Source organism: Acanthisitta chloris, unplaced genomic scaffold (genome assembly GCF_000695815.1).
Source record: "Acanthisitta chloris isolate BGI_N310 unplaced genomic scaffold, ASM69581v1 scaffold30473, whole genome shotgun sequence".
Classification (NCBI taxonomy): Eukaryota; Metazoa; Chordata; class Aves; order Passeriformes; family Acanthisittidae; genus Acanthisitta; species Acanthisitta chloris.
In genome coordinates, this window is record NW_008665899.1 from 4,948 (window position 1) to 5,234 (window position 287).

Here is a 287-nt window from a genome sequence, read left to right on the forward strand (position 1 = left end):
GGCTTCCCGTCGTGGATGCATCAGGTCTGCAGCTTGTCCCGTTGTACCTCCTTGGCAAAGACCACCACCCGCTCTCCCCTTCAACCTATTCTACTTAATTTTTATTCTTCGCCATCTCCTAGACAGTGCATGCTCCAGGAAATCCCTTACGATCCTCCACAGTGGCGGGGTTTTTTTTTGTATGGGTTCTTTCTTGGCCGAGAGCTGTTTGTGGTTTTGCAGGGTGAAATGTGCCCGGGCGAGTGCGGAAGCGCCCATAAAGACCGTAAAATCGCTCGCCGACTCAT